Here is a 19,053-nt window from a genome sequence, read left to right as displayed (position 1 = left end):
TGGAGATTTCATCAAAGGCCAGAGCAGGAGAGTCTCACATGCTTTGTTAAGTAGCTCAATTTTTAGCTCATTGATTAGAATTTTCCAATAGGTGAATCACAGACCCCTGTATGGGAACAGGAAGGTGTTCCAGGAGATCAAGTTGTAAAATGCATTATAGGATCTATTTAAAGTTCCATTAAAACAATTCTCAAATGAAGTATGACTTTTACTCCCTTAAAAAAAAGGCAGGGAGAGTGCATGGCAATTAGTAGAGGTCAATGACCATACTTAAAAATCATCACTTGGTTTTTTAAAATTGTTTTAGTTTTCAGTCACACAAAGTTTATGGACTGTTGGTTTGAGGAAGAATCATAAGGAACAAAGGTTTCAAAACACAAGATTCGTGGGGAGCATAAAAGTGAAAATAATCCTCAAAATTGCCTCCAGATGATTATCACCAGGTCAGTAAATAATACTGCTCTAATAAAAATTCTTCTGCAGCACGAGGACCTCACAAGGCAGCGTGGAAGAAGACACTGGTGATTGTATCCACTTTAGCCTTACACTTGCTACTGATAAACACCCCTGACACCCACAATGCTTCATTTGTATAATGATTATGGACAGGGATCTGAAACCTTTTGTTTTCTCATCTCTTAGAAGCAAAACAGGAAAATTGGGGGTTTTTTTATAAACATAATTTTTAAAATACGCTTTTATTGACTTGATAGAGAGAGGAAGGTAGGAGATAGACACATCAATGAGAAAGCATCATCGATTGGCTCCCTCTTGCACCGCCCCCTCCCCCTGGGGATTAAGCCTGCAACCCTGGCATGTGCCCTGACCGGGAATTGAACAGGTGACCTCGTGGTGCGTGGGTTGATGCTCAACCAACTGAGCCACATTGTCTGGGCAAACATCATAATTTTTAAGTGCAAAATTTAAGAGTTCCAAATATCAGGTCATAAAAAAGACTTTCATGTCAATTGTAAAGCTATGAAAAGTAGTTCAATTTCTCTCTTCAGTATAAAATATATTTTTACCTAAACTGAACAAAATATAATACATCTTTTAGTAATGCGTTCATCAACAAATAATGATTTTCCTTACACATTTAATTTACAGTCACCTGAGGGCATGCACCATATTAACTGGGAGAAAGTAAAAACTTACCTTTATGTACTACTGATATTATTGAATTTTTATGTCAGAAATAAATTTTATAATCTGTGCAAATATACTTATATATGAAATAAAACATTTTACTTGAGATAATTTTAATCACAGTCCATTAAAAATCAACAAATGAAAAATATTCTTAGGAGGCTTCATTATATTATATATTAGATTGAAAAGTGTTCTGGCAAGTGATCAAAGTTGGAGATGCTGATAAGGTTGAGGGGAAGCCAATGGAAACAAAGGCAGATCCCAGAGCACATGGTGCAAGATTTACTGGAGGAAAGTGTGATATTAGAAAATGTCCCTGACCCCCTGCTTCAGAATGGATTGGAATTAACACAATTTTATGCAATAAGTTTCCAACTGGCTTTTGTCTTACTCCCTGGGCTAAAAAAGCAGCCTGTGGAGAAAGTGTCTAGAATTCATGTTCTTCACATACACCAGTGGGATAACTTCTGGCAGACGATACCTTTTATGGGGGGAAATTGTAATGGTAACCCCCAGGAAAAAGTCTCTGCATTATCTGGGCTAGGGAACCTGCAACATGTCTGGAAGCTGATGTGGGTTTTGTTATCTCATTCAGGAATAGCAAGGCCAACAGATCAGGAGATAAATATCAATGAAAAGATAGTTTCTTATAGTTCTTAAAAAGATGGGGCATGCAAAGTCATGCAGGGCCACATGGAGAAGCACCAGGGCCAGTCAGGAGGCAGAAGGAGCAGAAGAAAAACATGGGCAAGAGTTTTTATTGTGGTTTCTGTAGGAAGGAAATGGGCAGGGCTGGGTAAACAGGTTTAGGATTGGCTGGATAATTTCAGCAGACTCTGAGGTGTAAAGAGTGTCTCTAGAGGTCTGAAACCTGGCCCTCTTGTGATTAGGACAAGGAAATAGGGCCTGGAGTGTGAGAGTTTAATAAAGGAAGTAATGGTGGGAGGCTATGGTGGTGGTGGTGGTGATTGTATGGGTTCTGAGTTGGCTGGTTTGCATATGAAAGGTGCACTCACTGGTGAGTCCTTTACTGTCTCTAGGAATTGGTGAGCCCCAGAAGGAGCTGTCCCTCCAAGCCAGCAAGGCCCAGGATGTGGAACATCAGAAACACGGAAAATAAAACAGACATGATTAATGCAACTGGTCGCTTTAAAGCCACTGAATAGATGTCAAATCTGGTGACTTACAACTGACCATCACGGCATATGGAAGGGGAGGGCAGGTGGCAGCAGATCACGCCCAATCCATAAATTACTTTACCTTTTCCACAAATGCATAGTAAGCAGCATGACTGTGTCGGAAAACTCTACTTTCTTTAATAACACAGAACTCAGAATTCCTTAGTCAAAAATGGGCAGATTTCACTGGTCAGAAAAGGAGGCTGTGCCACTCAGCAACAATCCTGGTCTCTCTCTCTAGGATTCACATTCTCCTCGGCATTTTTAGCTGAAAATTTCTGCTACCACCATGTGAGGTTCAAAGAATTGCTGGTTTTCCTTTAACAATCTGGCCCATGTATGCTCCTCCCTTATAACTGGCTTCATAGCTGGAATGTTCAAAAAAGACTTCTTTTTTTTTTAAATATATCTTTATTGACTTCAGGAAGAGGAAAGGAGAGGGAAAGAGAGAGATAGAAACATCAATGATGAGAGAGTCATTGATCGGCTGCAGCCCCCAACCCGGGCATGTGCCCTGACCGGGAATCGAACCCTGATCGCCTGGATCCTAGGTTGACGCTCAACCGCTGAGCCACGCCCGGCTGGGCTTGAAAAAGACTTCTTAAGGCAAGGACAAAGCAAAAGAGAAAAAAAATAGGCATTACCTTACCTATTTCTGGCTTATAAAATGGTGATCACTCCTCTTTAGCTTGTGATGCACCTCACAGGTCCTCTTCTGCCCAGAGCCCCAGTTGTGCCCAATTCAGGTGATTATGTCTAACCAACACTACCCAGAAGGGAACTCCTAGACATTCAATTTTCTCAAAGTAAAGACCAAGGAAAGGAGCCTACATTGGCTCTTCCATCTATCTCAGTCACAATCTCCCAATTCCTGTTTCCAGTCTAAGGAATCCAGTCTTTATCTGGGTGAACAACCTCACCCTTAGGAAGATTCTTTACCAACAGGGATTTTGTCTCACACGTACAGGACCAGTAACACATAAAAATTTAAAATTCTAAGGTCTACCCCTGCAAGATTCCAGCCCCCTGATGTATACACCCTGTATAATCACTGGGACTTGTGACTATAGTGAAATTGTCACCCATGATAAGATTTTGTTATACGGCACAGTTCGTATTAAGAAAGGGAGACCATTCTCAGTGGGTCTGACCTAATCAGGTAAACCCACAAAAGAGACTGGCCTCTTCTTGGTGAAATAGATTTGAAGTATGACGGGAATAAGACGTAAGAATGAGTCTCCATTGCTGGCGTTGAAGACGAAGGACCGTGTGGCACGGATGGTGAGCAGCCTGTAGGAGTTGAGTGTGGCTCTCTGCTCACAGACAGCAATGAAACTAGGAACTCAACCCCCCATAGCAAGGAACTGGATGTGAACTTGGAGGGGGGCACCAAGCTCCAGCTGAGAGTGCATCCTGGTTGACACCTCGATTTTAGCCTCGTGAGACCCTGAGCAGTACACCTAGTCACTGTGCCTGGATTTCTGACCTAAGAACTAATAAATGGGTGCTGTTTGAAGACACTGAGTTTATGGTACTGATTTGCAACAACAGAAAACTAATACAAACTCCAACCTTATTGAGAGATATCCATCTAATCAGGTCATGGTGCAGTGCAGAAAAATTAATGGTAGTGGGTTCTATTGCAAGAAGACTCAGTGTGCTCTGGGGTCTGCCGTGAAAATAGCAGCTGAAAACTGGTGTTTACAATACTCACTGCCTCTTAATACGGAGATACTTAGGTAGGTTTATTAACAGGTAAATCACCCGAACGGCATCACCATGCATCATTATTTCCAAGAAAATGGTCAAAAGGGTAATAAAGGGTATGAGGAACACCGTGAAGTGGGCTCTTGATGGAGAAGCCACCAGACTGGCCGATTACTCCTTCCTCTCTACATGGTGAACAGAGGCAGTGCGTCCTATCAAGTTACTCATCCGCTAAAGCCTTAAACCCACCACTTTCCAGACAATGGCGAGTCTTCTGGGTGCTGCTGTCTGCTTTAATCCTTGCTCAAATTTACTAGCAGACCTGCCCAGGAACCTGAGAGTTGGGTTCCTGACACTGTAATTGAGTTCAAAAGGCACCGTGTCATAAAATAGTCAAAGAGTAACTGCAACCATGTGGCATCACCACATTGACCAGTGGCAGAGAGGTCTCTCATAGGAGCATTAGACAACAGAGAAATGCCTTCCAGTCTTTCTGAGCCAACACGTATTGATGCGGGGATGTTTGCAAGCGTAACCTAGGTGTACTCAGATGTTTTCTGCCCTGTAGCAAAGCTGAGAGAGTTTGTGGGTTATGCGCAGTTCCCAGCGTTAGCTAAAATCTCAGCCCATTGAAACGACTGCTTTAGAAAGCAATATGGCATTGGTTTGCAGCTAGACCTCCTGAGGATAAACAAAATGAACAAGGCATGCTTTTTTTTCTGACTACCAAAACTGCTGACAAGGAATCATCTGGTGATTCCCACTGACAGTTTCAAAGAAGAGTTCTCAGGGCTTCTCAAGGGCTTTTTCGTTAAAAGGGAAGGGGACCATGTGTCCTGTCTTTGAGTTCAGATATGCTGCACGATTTGCATCAGCAATAACTTATCTCTGATGTAATAGCACAGAGAAAGCTGTGACCTTAAAGTGTCCTGACCTCTTTGAGCCTCTGTTTTTGATATAGAAAATAAGGACAATTTCTGTGTTACAGAAATATTGTGAGAACCAAATAAAATGATGTTAAGTAAATAACTTTGCACAATTCTTGGCACATATTAAAAATAAATGAGAGATATCCTCACCACCGACATCATCACCACAAGTGCCATCGTCATCACCATCATCACAATCACCATCATCACCTTCACCACCATCACCACCATCACCTTTACCACCGTCATCATCATAACAAACACTATATAATGCCACTATCGTCATGGTCACCATCATCACCATCATCAATATCATCATTCAAAGAAGAACATTGCTAGTGAGAGCTTGCTACTCTTTAGCCTGCCTCATTTTATCTAGCTTCAACATCTCCTTAAATACATTTTTACTTACATGTTAAAAATGTTAAACCACCAAGAAAGAAGGCACAGGCAATATAATGAAGCCCTCATACATGTGGTTATTCCTTGTCTAACTTTCCATGCTAAAGTACTTGCTATGGTCTAAATGTTTGTGTCCCTACAAAATTCATACATTGAAATCCTAACCTTCAAAGTGGTGGTATTAGGGGGTAAAGTTTTGGGAGGTAATAAGGTCTTGAAGGTGGAGCCCTCACGGATGGGATCAGTGCCCTTATAAAAGAGGTCTGAGAGCTCCAGCCACATGAAGACGCAATGAACAGACAGGGCCTGTGAACCGGGAAGGAGGCCCTCACCAGGTGCCAAACCCGCCTGCAGCCTTGGACTGCCCAGCCTCCCGAGCTGTGAGAAGTTTCTGATGTTTGCAAGCCACCTAGTGTACGGTGTTCTTCTTATACCAGGTTAAATGGACTAAGAGTCACACAATTCTTTGCCTCTCTATTAAAAATAAGTAAATAAATCTCTCTCAGGGCAAGCATATCCCGTTTCCTTATACAAGGTCACTAATATTAGAGAAATCATATTTATATGGCAGCTCCTTCCCCATCATTCTTGAGAATATTTATTCTTTGGATATGGTTTTAAACACCTGCACCCATGCCCCACCCACTCCTGTTTCCGAGTAGGCATTCCATATAAGATTCTAGAAAACAAAAGCTGTAGCAATGGACACAGTTACATCTTTCTCACTACAAAACCTTTTCTTAAAATTGAGTGTATGCAGGTTGACTTCTGTAAAACTTTTCCTGAACTCTGAAAAGATCGGTTTTCTTGTTTTGTTTTGCATTTTTCGTTTTTGGAGAAGTACTTTTTATTTTTTACCTTGCATGTTCCAGGTTAATCCCATTGGAAAGAATTAAACAACAAAAAAAGAGAAATGAATATAATGGAGATCAGAGAAGGAGAGGGAGCATAGGAATTGAGGTTTTGCAGCATGAAACTTCAGTGCACCTCGCCATTAGGATTCCCGTGTGTAAATTGGCAGCAATGTCATCTCTGCTTAGTATGCTCTCTCTGAGCCTCATAAGAGGTGCAGAAGTCCGAAGGTGCAAGAGAGCACAGTGAACGTCAAGACCCAGCACCTGCCTTCCCACCTCCCAGGGGCAGCTGCTGTTGGCAGTTACTATGCACAGCTTTCCAGCATTTAGCAGGTAGTAAAGATTTTAAAAATCATGGCATGTTTAGCGACACTGTTCTGCATCACGCTTTCTTCACTTTGACAGTAGACATAAAAAAACAGCCTTATTCTTTTTGATGGCTATATAGTATTCCAGTGTGTGGATGGGCTATAATTGAATTAACTAATCTTCTTCTGATGAATATTTATATTGTTTCCAATGTTCTACTACTTTAAGCAATGCTGCTTTCAATATCATTTAGATACATTTCCACAAGCTCTTTTTATTTTTAAGAAATAAGTAGTTCATTGGATTGCTGGCAAATTCAGTTCTCCCAAATTATTTTTGTTAAAATATATTCAGTTCCTCAACCAGGAAGTCTCATTTAGAGATGTCTTTTTAGCCTAAAATACTAGAAATCATTGTCAAGTGGCCTTTTTTGTGTGTGAGAGAGAAAATATTCCTCTCCCAATGCTATCTTAAGTTTGATTGCTGTGTTCCGCAATGTAGTTAACCTTCCAAATCTACACTCAACAGTTTTTCCTATTTAAGTCATCGCCTACCTCCCAGACTTCACAACATTTCACTCTTAAAAGTAGCTGTCTTCCTGGGGCTTTGCCCACTTATGTGTATGTTACACAGATATTCTCAAAGGAAAAAATGTGAATAATATCACTTGTTTAAATAACTAACATTATGTATAATCAACTGGGATTTTCTTCATAATCTATAAATGGAAAATATATATATATTTAATCAAAATCATTTGTGAAATGTCTGCTTGATTAGGATCTTAGGTTATTACCATTACACATGCAAATGCATACATACATACACAATGACATGTAAATGAGCACTTCCCACTGGACTGTGGTCTAGAAGATAGTAATTAGGACTCATGATGCCATGTTATGGTCTATTTTAATTATGATTCAAGAGGTTTTCATAGAACACTTCTCTATGTTCACCATTCCTTTTCCATATCTCATTGTTTGCTCTTGGCTACTTTAGAGCTATATAAAATTATGAATGCCTAATTTAACTTTCGGCTGTGTTCCACAGAGTAGCAGAAAATTCTAATATATGCACCAAAATTTCAACCAATTTTCTCAGAGTACAAACAGCATGGTTGTTCATTGAACCAGCCTCTATTAGCATGACTTGTACGGGACTTGTAGGATTGTGGGCTTAAGGGAGCTTTAAGATGGTCTCCTTCAATCTTTCATCTCACTGGTAAAAAACTAAGCTGCGGAACAGACTGTACTTTCCCAGGATAAAACAGCAAAGCTAAGATGAAACTTCTGACTTCCCAATCCCCAGTTTGATATTTTTTCCTTTTTAAAAATCTAATTGACCATCTTGTTATTTTAGCTACTTTTACTCTCCTAGGGTTGGAGTCTTTGTGTTATTTCCAATAATTTGTGTACCGTATGTGTGTTTACATAAATGTTGGGAAATATTTAATCCCTGGATGAAATTTTAAATCACTTGGCTCACGGTTTGGGTTTTTTTTACTCCTATAATTATCAGTACTATTCTCTCTTTCTTAGAGCTATTCTGTTCCCTCAGTGACCTCCCAAACAAAATATAAATGTGACAGGTAAATATTAAACCATTTGTGTGTGTGTGTGTGTGTGTGTGTGTGTGTGTGTTCTCCCATCTCAGTATCATTCTCTTTCTGTTCCAAGAAGTACTCTGACTTGCTTGCCACAGGAGGGCATGGAGAAGTGTAGTCAAGAAGATGGAGGGAAGAGGTCTCCCCAAAAGTAAAGAGATAGAGGTGATGGGGCTTCTTGGTCCATGGGCCCTGTGGTAGGGGTGGAGCAGAGAGTGGAAGGATGACTAGGGTGGTCCTTTGGGGAGTAGAGAGGCCCCCAGCTCATTTCCTACCCAAGGAAGAATCAACAATACTGGATTTCAGGATCCCTTATTGGCTTGGCCAACAGGACCTCAGTTTGAACCAGAAGCCCAAATACCAGAGCTCCTTCCTCCTAGTATTTAGCTCTGCTTGAGATGCTTGGGATGTTTGCACAACCCTGCAGGGTGTATCTGCAAACATGCCAGGCATCTCAAGTAGAGCTAGTCATCTTTTCACTCTCTGCCCCACCCCCATAACAGAGCCCATGGACCAAGAAGGCCTTGCATTATTTATCTATTATCGTATAACAAACCACCCCATGACTTAGTGGCTTAACATAACAAAAATCATTTATTTTATCTGCAATTTAGGTTGGTCTCCTCTCTGCTCCTACCAGAGTCAAGAAGAGTGGCTTGACTTAGGGCTGGAGAATCTACTTTCCAGATGGTTCACTCACATGGCCGGCGAGTTGGTTCTGCTGTTGGCTGGGAGCTTGCACTATAGGTTAAGATCTCAGCTCTAGATCTTCTCCATTCAGTCCTCTCCAAAGGCTGTTGGGTCTCCTCTCACAGCATGGTGGATGGTATCCAAGAGACCAGGGAGACTTAACCTCCAGAGTCACCAATGTCACTTCTACCTCCTTAGATTCAGAGGAAGGAACATGAACCTCATCGCTCAGGGAGGACTGTCAAAGCCATAGTGTATGCAGAGCATGTGGGATGAGACGTAGTTTTTGATTATTTTTGGAAAATACAATCTGCCACAGCCCCATGACTCCAATTGAATTTTGCACCTGTTCTCTTTGCATACCCCTAATGTCTTACACCTCCTCCCAAGGACATCTATTTCCAAAGGCAATCCTGCTGAAGCCTTGGATTTAGATAAAGCTATAAGCACACCTGGTATCAAATTCTCACTTCAGAAGAACCAGCAGCTCACATCCGTACCTTCCTTTTCTGACCTGAACGGAAACAGGAACTATCTGCTAGGCTTTGGTAAGAATACTTTCGATGCTGCTTCAACTTTACCCTGGGGCCTAATTCACAGGGTGAGTAATTCCAGCGGCCATTCACCCTCCCCAGAGAGGAGCAGCAGGTGTGTTTCTGAGACACGACTTACACACTTCTTGTGTCTCTTGAATATATGCTCTGATTCCATGAGGCAGCTGCTTCTGCCTTATCACCATCAGCCCAGGCAGCCCGGGGAGCGCCTGTTCCCGGCCCCCTGGGAGCTTCACCTGCCGCCGGGACTGCGCGCAGCGGCGAAAGCCCTCAGCTCCGCGCCCAGGAAAGGGGCGGCCAGAGCCAGCGGTGATGGTTCCCACAGCCACTGTGCAGAATCCGCACAGGACTGGGACTCGTGGCCCAAGGAGATGTGACTGCCTGGTGACTGCAGGCTCGGCCAAGCTGCAGGGCCACCGTCCACCCCACCGCTGGCTGGCCGGGAGGTGGCCTCAGTGAACAGAACACGGGAGGGCCGGGCCGAGCGGCTGAAGCGTGTTCATCGGATGCGCTTCACCCGTCCGGGGAACCCTTCGCCCCGCTTCCCAGGGCCCTCGGGCTCAAAAGTGAGGGTCTGAAGGAGGAGGGTTGGAAGCAGCCCTGTGCTCCCGAGGAAGACTCGCCGCCCCGCTCGCTTGCGGACAGACGCGCCGCACAGCACTGTCCCCCGGACCCTTCAGGTCACCGATCTCCTGCTGGAGTCTCTGCCTAACGGTAAGTTATTTGTTCAGAAAGATTTTATGACTCCCATAAAATGTCAATTACAGTTTTAAAATAACTTGTAGTTTTTCTGTAACATGATGCTGCCATCTTGGTTCCCAGAGGGTGTATTAAATTCAAGGAGCAATAACAAATCATTTAAGCAATAAATAAATAACCTGAGACAGAGCGTTGTTAAGAGTTAATAGTCTCCCATACACTCAATAGAGGGTGAGGCTCCACTCAATTAAAGTGACCCCGGGGGGAGGAGGGGCAGGGGCCAAACTGCACCCAGCCGTTTTGTTGAAGGTATTCAGCCCGCGCACATTCATTTCCTTCTTTATGTCGTCTCCTTTCAGCGGGCGAGGCTCTCTGCGCTCCCTGGGCCCAGAGAACAATTACGGTACAGTCTCAGGGAACAGAAAGAAAACTGGGGTCATAAATATGTTAAATGGGTGCGTGGGTTTAAGTGGCTTTGTAAACGAAACACGGAGGGAACCTCAGGCTAATTAATGAATACGAAGCAGTGGGGAAGCTGCAGGGTTTTGGGGGGACAGTCTTGTCCTGGGGTGAGAAGGCAACGTCTGTATAATTCTTTTCCCGCAGGCAAAGAGAAATCTTTAAATCTTAATTTCTCTAATCAAGTTATAGCCTTGGCCTGAATGAATGGTTTCACAGATATTTGAAAAGTGGTGTCCTTGTATTCTGAGGAGGAACATCAGGCTATCTTTAAAAAGTGGGGAATTAGTGCTTTAAATACAGAATCACAGCTTCTTCAAATACAGGGACCCTTTCCTAGTAAGTGGCCTTTGAAAATAAATTCCGACTGGGTCAAAGCAAAGATTAACATTTTGCAATGGGACTTTTCCATATGTTCTAAAAATATTTGTTTTTCTGTTTGGAGAGCTTACTATTTTTTCCTTTTGTTCTTTCTTCACCTTTTTTTCCTCCATTTTTTAGCACAAATAGCTTATCTCTGTGGGAAGGTAAAGGCTGTCTGCATGTCTCATATGACTCATTTTGAAGCCACAAGTGGTTTCCTGAACTTGCCTATGAGGCAAGCCGGCACTGGTACTCTGAAATGTCCCTGAACTTGGAGGATGCTCCCGCCGTGAGGACCAGCCAGAGACCAGAGGCCAAACAGAGGCCACAGCGGAGATGCAAATGGACAGAGGGGTCCGGGAGAGAAATGGGTGGGGGGGACTGAGAGGGGAAAGACAGACTGAGACACATGGGGAGGTATGGGGGAGAGCTGGAGAGAGAGAGAGAGACTGAGGTACACACACATGACGGAGGAGGGAGAGAGACAGAGGGAAAGATGCGAGGGAAGAGAGAGAGATCGAGAAAGAGATTGAGACACACGGGTAGAGAGGGGAGAGAGAGATAAAGATTCAGAGAGGGTTTGGAGAGAGAGAAAGAGGGATACTCAAGGAGGGATGGAATAAGTAGAAAGGAACAAGGAAAGCCACAGAGCGACACCAAAATAGCAAGAGGGGAAAAACAAAAAACCCAGAAGCAATAGACAAGTGGCTAGCCCAGATTCCCTTGTTTAATTGATTAAATGGCCAATCTACTAACAATGGATTAAATTGAACCATTGGCCCAATTTAGTTGTTATGATACTAAAATGAGCAAGCTACAGTCTTCTTTTGGGCTGTTTCAAGTGGTCTTAGTTGCAACAATAAAAAAAGACCCACAAACCCTTTCTAAATCCTGCCTATATCGACTCAACCAGTTCATTTTATTTTTATTGCATTTAAAGCTGCAGAATTACCTAATTATAATCCTTAAATATACTTTATAAATGATGGGTTTTTTTAGCAAATTTTATTAAACATCTACTACAGGTATGCCAAAGGATAAAGGCTTTGTGTAAAGAATACAAAATGTTTAAGAAACTATAATTGTCCATAAATTAAGGAAATACTAATTCAGGGTGACATGATAAACACATCAGACTAAATTATATAAAGACAAGAATTAAATAGCACAAGAAAAAAACACAAGACATGTCACAGGAGAAACCCTGATCAATTGCCCTAATGAGGGACGCTGATTATAAATGTTTTGAGGTCAGAAAGGAGAAGACTCTTTGGGAGTTAGCACAGCCTTTAATAGTCCTTGAGGATGGACGACCTGCTTTGAGTCTTCAAGGTCCTTGGATTCCTTGACCATGTGGAGAGAAGAAAGGCCCCTTGGAGACATTTGATTTGTGTATTATCCATTTTTCTTTCATTTATAAGGAATAGTGAAAAACATAAATGTAGTCATATGATATGATTTATATTTTTTCCTAAAATCTCAACTTATTATATCAGAAATTCAAAGGAAGTTTCACTAGCCAATGACATTGGCCACTAAGGACATCATCCCATGGAAGACCCTGGCGTTGCAAATTGCTGTTAAGCAAAAATTATAGTAGCCCCAGATACCTCTCCTTTGTCACCATGTATACAACCTCACCTTCTTCACGAAGCAGTCCTCCCTCTGTCACACTGGAATGATGCCCCTCTCTGCTGAAACCTTGTGGTGCTCAGAGCGTTATTTGAAAGCTCAGATGTGTCCTGGATAGAGAAGGGAAGCAGATCAGTGGTTGCCAGGGGCTGCGGGTGGGAGCAGAGCCTGGCTGTGAGTGAACACAAGGAGACTTTGGGGGTGATGAAAATGCCCTCTAAGTTTTGATTGTGGTAATGGTTGCACTTCTAAAAGAGTCTACTAAAATCACTGATTTGTACATTTACTACGGGTGAGATTTATGATATGTAAATTATTAAGCTGGTGGGTTTTTTAAGTGTCTTCCAAGCCAGGCTGGTGATATAAAGGGGATGGGTGCATGCTATATTTTTTGGATGCAGACACACTGTTTTTTTACATAGTAAATGTTTAAGAATATCCATCAACCTCACAGGGAGATAGCTATCTTCCTTATTTCATGAAACACCATACTCTTGTTCTATTTTCCATGTCCTAATTTTGATGGGGAAATGAGTACAGAGAAATATTTCTCAAATAAGAGAACAACAACCTTGTGATCACAAGACAAATGCCAATCAATGATACCCTAATGTGGGACCACTATAGGGAGTGGGGGGACCTGTGGTGAACCAAAGAGGCAGGCCTCATCTCAAGGGCCAGCCACCAGGCAGCTCCATTAGTTGTGACCATGAGAGAATGCCAGACAGTGTTGCCAGATTTTCTATTTGTCCAAGAGAATTATATAATAAAATCTTCCAATTTTTAAAATGTTGGTTCAGACTTTAAAACAAAACACTATGTGGTTCCAAACAAAATGAGATCAATTCAGTAGATAAGCTGAAAGTTTGCAAGCTCTGCCTTATAGTCAGAACCTTACAATTCAGCACTTAATTTTGGATTTCCCACATTTGTTCTCTGTTGTTTCATGAGAGCTAATTTTCATTCCCTAACTCGTTATAGTTCCTAGAGTTGGAGGTTGGGATAAAGGGCTGGGAATGATAAATATATGTGTGTGTGTGTGTGTATATGAGTGTGAGAGTGTGTGTGTGTGCACATGAGTGTGAGAGTGTATGTGTGTATACTGGCCTCCACATAGTGCCTACCTTTGTGCCCAATATATATTACAAGTGCACAATCAATATTGTTGATTTTGTTAATATAATAAAATAGTATTTAAATAAACACTTCCTTAAAGGCTAGCTCACATGTGCATACCACTTCACGCAACAATAGAAAGCCTGGGACTCAAACCCAAGTCTAAATAGATGTTACTTTAAATAATAAAGACTAACTCACATTTTCCTTGGTGAGCTCTAATCTATAGGGAAGTAAAAATAATATTTTTTTAAAAATGGGCCATCGTATTATTTCCAAAATGAGGCAGAGGCCAGAAAGATTCTTATCAAATATTGTTTTTTCTGGGCACACATAAAGATTATATTTCTCAGTCTCCTTTGGAGTTAGTTGAGGTCATTTGACTATATTCTAGGCAATACAAGGTGAGCAGATATTATTCCCAGGACTGGTCATAGAAAGCCCTGCACGAACTTCCGCACTCCCTCCATTTCCCTCTACAGCATTTGTGGGAGCTACATGTTGAGGATAGAGTCATCATCAGATGAGAGGAGTCACAGCTTGGAGGAAAGTCACACTGAAGAGTCATCTGACCAGCATCAGATGGGAACACAAGTGAAAATAAACATATTTGTGTTAAACCCCTGAGATTTGAGCATCACTTATCCTGAGTAATACATACAACTTGTCTTTTCAGAGAGAGTCTAGAATAGAAAAAATTGATTACACATATAGGTGGAGTAGATCCTACTGATGTAATTAGTAACAACAGGTTGCTAAATAATCATATACTTTTTGTAGTTAACACAGCTCCTTTACACATTTATTTAATGCTCACATCCCTGTGAGGGCATAGCATAGAATGGGGCTTATTGTCATTGGTACAGATTAGGAAACAGGTGCAAAAAGGTAAATGGAAGGAGCTGGGATTTAAACCGGGGTATTACAAATCCTTATTTAGACCTCTATTCGTCTGCTACTGTTTATGTTTAGCAGAGAATCCTCAAAGAGGTGGAAAGGATGCTTGACTTTGTTATCTGATTATTTTCTCATATTCATGTTTCAAATTAATATTTACACTCAGTATTCGTGCCCAGCCTTCGGCATGGCCTGTGATCTTGCGTTAATGTTCATTATTACTCCTTCAGCTAAACTTCTGTAACAAGAGGAGGTTGTGCGAGTTCATCTGCTCCATGATTAATGACATATGACGCTTGGGCTTTTCCAGTGCTGCGTGTCTCCTGGGGAAGCAGAGAACTGCTCAGAATTTATCATCCATAAGTAAAATACCTTAATGTAAATTAGAAGTACAATTAACCAATTATTATTTTATTATAATTTCTTTCTCGATTGGTGTTGCACAAACTGACAAAAAAATTTTCTTTCATTAAGGCAAAATGAAAAATATTCCATGAATTTGATGCACTAGAAAAAAAAGTTAAAGCACTTTCAAAACCATGTTTCACCGAAGGGAACAAGCGGAATATCATAAACGAATGAGCTCAAGGAATTTCCAAGCCTTTATCCTCAAAGCCCTCGCTCAGATTCCTCAGGCTTTCCTTGCTCCGCTCCGTCCGAAACGCTACATTTCAAATCCATTGTGTCCATATTTCTCATCGTGGCCCTAAACATAGCCGGCTGCGTACCACGTGCCTGTGGTTCTCAACCACGGCTCATTTTGGCCCGCAGGGAGCAGGTGACAATGTCTGCTGACCAGGCCCAGCTCCGGGAGCGTGCCACCTACGAGTCCTCGCAGGGCCGCGTGTTCGGACGGACCCGCGCCTGGTCCAGCGTCCTCTGTGGCCTCGTCATTCCTGTTCCTTGTCTCCGCGGCCTCGCGGGCGATGCCCACGGCCCGGCGCGGGCGCAGCAGGGCCCAGGGCAGCCCGAGTTCGGCGGGGTCCCGGGGCCTGGGCGCGGGCGCGGAGCCCAGCAGCGCGCCGCCCGTCCGCCAGGGCTCCCCGAGCGCGGGCCGGCGGCGCCGCGAGCCGCACGGGCGCCAGGAGCCCCTCCCGCCGTCCTCGCTCGCTGCTTCCCTGGACAGGCGCCACGCAGCCCTGCCCATGACCGAAGGAGGAAAGAGAAGGGCCCCGGCAGCGCCCCGGCTCTCAGGCCCGCCTCGCCCGCCGAGCCCGGGCGGGAGGGCGAACAGATGGGCACAGAGGCGCGGCCGCAGCACAGCCTCCGCCGCGGCGGGCGAGAGCTAGGAGCTGTGCCATCTCAGGGATTCCGCACACGCCATAAATGCTCTTCTATGTGCGTGAAAACCGGTATTCTTCGATATAAAGGTAAACACTCAAAGTCATGCTAACAATGTAAAGTTTTCGTTTTTCTTGTTACAATGACATTAAATAGCAAGTTTAAGAAACATCATGGCAGGTCGAGAGAGAGGCCAGGGAAGAAAGGAAAAAGCCATATAGTTTATACTTTTAAATTCACTTTTCTCTGCTATTTGAACAAGGAACCCACATTTTCATTTTGCACTGGGCCTGGAAATTCTGCAGTTGGCCCTAATGAAGGCATTTTTTCATCATCACAATGAGACTTAGGGAGGGATGCTAGTGGGATCCAGTGGGTAGGGGCCAGGGGCACTGCTACACTCCCTGAGTGCACAGGACAGCTCCCATGACAAAGAAGTGTCTGGCCCAAAATGTCGGTGGTGCCAAAATTAAGAAACTGTACAGATTTGGGGTCCATTTATAATTTCTCCAACTAGATGTCAAATCCCTTTAGATCATGGGTCATCTAGTCTCTTTTTGACTCATATAGTACATTTGCTGGCACAGGTGCTTGAATTTAATAGAAAATTGTCAATAAATACAGGGTGGTGCCAAAGTAGGTTTATGGTCGTTCATATGGAAAATAATACAATAATTAATAAATAACAATACAAGAATAAACTCTGTTTCTTGTAAACCTACTTTTGTCCCACCCTGTACTTGTGTTAAAAAGGAAAAACGATTAGTCTTTCCATTCTCTTTGTTGCCATCACACCCTTGCTCTGTGGACTTTTAAACAGTGTGTGCAACATGCAAACAGCTTACAGGGTTCAAGTCAGCAGCAGAACAGTAGTCTAGTCTCTGACCTTCGTTACACCATAGATTTATTACTTCTCTCAGAACTGATGTGTACCTGGAAAGACATAATTTAGAATTGAGAAGATTTTTTTGCCACTACACTTAGGAGGCTGGAATTAGGGAAAGGAAATACTTAGTTCCTGACTAACAAGCACAGATACTGGGTACTTTTATATTTAACCATTTGTTATAAATGCTTATCATTCATCCCATTTCATAGGTGAGCAATTTGAGGCTCAAGGTTAAGTAATTTGGTCAAGTTCACATATCTAAAGAATGTTGACTGGGCCAAAAATCAAACTCAGGTCTGCATGACTCGGAAACACGTGATACAGACTGGTCCTCCCGTGGCCGCACGTCCCCGCTGAGGGCGAGAATCTGACCCCGAGGCGGATTCCCTTCCCCTTCCACATCTGCGAGGAGCCTCTCTGTCCCCACCAGACCAAACTAGGACACCTTCGAGTGGCAAAGAGGGGCTGCTAATCAACCCGAGAGACAACAGATGTTAGCCAGGACTGCTCATGACACGTGGGGACCTCAGACGGAGGAACCCCATCGAAGGGCGGTGTCCTGGTCAACATCTGCTTCCCCGCAGCGACCACTCACACATCCCTCATATTTATTTGCCAGAAGAAAGTAAAAAATGAAAAGTGAGAGGGAGGCAAAAAAAAATAAAAATGAGGTATTTTACAATTCATCATAAAATGACTAGTGGTACCACATTTTTGCTTCAAAAGCATTAGTCAAAAAAATTCCAGGAGCAGTGCTGGTGGCCTGGAACATACCCATCATAACAGGTCTGAAAGGCAGTCGTTTCTCATTCTCAGAGTCTTGTGCCAGACTCTCTTCATCTGTCAGGGTTTCTTTGGTTGCGAACATGTGCCTGCCATTGAAGGGAAGGAAAAAAATATTCTTACTTAGCCTCTGGAGATGTGAAGCTAAATTTCTGGGCTTGTCCCATATACATGGTGCGGTGGCTAATTAAATAGACTGAAGTCAGAAGAACCGTAGCTCTTTCTCTCCAAATGCTTCGCATTTTCTCTTCCCCTTCCCTCCCCCCTCCTCTTATTCAGCACCTACTAATAAAATACATGCACATCAGACATGTGTCACCTAAGGAGCTGCAGGAAAAAGAGCTACATGGCTCTAATGGGACAGAAGGTTCCAGTCCGGCCAGGAACCCAGCCCCACTCCATTGGTTCATTTGAACACCCCCTGCTGCTGACATGCTACTCACCCCTGCCCCCAGAATTTCTGCTGGGCACCAGCCAGAAGCTAAATTTGATGACAGGCACGTACATTTGCTCCAGTTCTTACAGATCCATGATCACTAAGACCAAAAAGTTAGGACAGAGTCCACAGCCCCTGAACGGGGCCTATTCTCATACGCAGGTCAGTAACACTTACAGGGCTGGATTTGCGATTTCACGCGCGAGGGACTCCTGGTTCGTGGCCCTGTCCCCTTCGGGGCTGGGGAGGCAGTAGGTCACAGACCTGCTCCTTTGTCTGCGATCACACAGACTGCTGGCAGCAGACCCTTCGGCTCAAGCTTGCTCACTTCTGGAGCCCTGCCAAGCCTCACACTAAGAAAATGACGGCATTTAATTAGAAGGGGGGACACCTCGCTTTACATGAAAGAGGGGAGTGAAATGGGAAAAATTAATTCATTGCTATGTAATCGGTGTAAAACACTTGAAATATGTAGAGGTTGCCCTTTAGTTTAAAAAATAAAAAAATAAAAAAGCCAGTTTCTTATTAGAAAGCAGCGTGGTTATCTTGACCGCTTTTGCACCCTGGTAGCAGCTGAAGGCAACATGGAAGCGAGAAAGCCATCACAATAAACCTCTGAGCTTTGCCCTATTAAAAATGTCAGACTAATAAATCACAGTTTTAATGACCAAAGAGGGGGAGATCAATAAGTTTGGGGAAGCCATCTATAGAGGTATCATATGGTGTTGTTTAAGGAAAGCTCACAGGGCAGCAAATATTTCACAGCAATCTAAAGTTCAATGTTAAGGTCCAAATTAGAACATGAAGGTTGTATTAACTTTTAGGCCAGACATTTTAGCTTAATCCCTCCTATTTTTAGGCCCAATTTGGTCTTCAGGTTATATACGGATTTAAAAATAAATAGCCCTATATCTTTCAAATTATTTTCTATATTTAAAATTTTCAAAATGTAAAAAAAAATTTGTCAGCTTGATTAACCAGAGTTTTTTAAAAGCATTCCTAAATTTGCCAATTACTTAGTATATTGAAACAACAACAGGAAGTCAAATTAAACAAAAGGGTGAAATTTACTGTTGAGGCAATGAATGTAAGAGTATACCCAATAGATCTGCAGGCTTCA

The sequence above is a fragment of the Miniopterus natalensis genome, chromosome 12, assembly GCF_054644295.1.
Source record: "Miniopterus natalensis isolate mMinNat1 chromosome 12, mMinNat1.hap1, whole genome shotgun sequence".
NCBI classification, from domain to species: domain Eukaryota; kingdom Metazoa; phylum Chordata; class Mammalia; order Chiroptera; family Miniopteridae; genus Miniopterus; species Miniopterus natalensis.
The sequence above is the reverse complement of the archived record's forward strand: the minus strand, read 5'-3'. Positions refer to the sequence as shown.